The sequence below is a fragment of the Penaeus monodon genome, chromosome 24, assembly GCF_015228065.2.
Source record: "Penaeus monodon isolate SGIC_2016 chromosome 24, NSTDA_Pmon_1, whole genome shotgun sequence".
Lineage (NCBI taxonomy): Eukaryota > Metazoa > Arthropoda > Malacostraca > Decapoda > Penaeidae > Penaeus > Penaeus monodon.
Window position 1 is genome coordinate 24,102,033 of NC_051409.1, and position 478 is coordinate 24,102,510.

Consider the following 478-nt stretch of genomic DNA (forward strand, 5'->3'; position numbering starts at 1 on the left):
TAGCTTAAAAAAGTAACAGTAATAATAACAACTGTAATTATCACTATTCTTATCTCTGCCCCGCCAGGTATAGGACGAGATGTATCTGAAAAGGACAATCAGGCCAGCTAAACGACCCGAGACACCCTCTCCATAACCCACTGATCAAGAAAGAGCTTCGCCGCAGTGAACCACTTGAAGAAAACAACAGCTTAAGTATAAGAATGCAAAAATGGGCTGAAATAACACCGGCAGACCATTTTCCAGCAATGCGTTGAGGCTACAGGGATGACCCACTTTGAGAAATAAAAATAATGGACCACATTTGATCAACTTGTCCATTGGGCCCACACTGCTCCAGCCTTGCCCTGAGAGACCTGACCCAATCGGCTCTCAACTGGTTAGGTAGCTATGACGACAAGATATGATGATGACAATTTCTTTGCATGGTACAGGTTATATGAAGAAACAGTCATTTATGTTTTATACTGATAAGTTT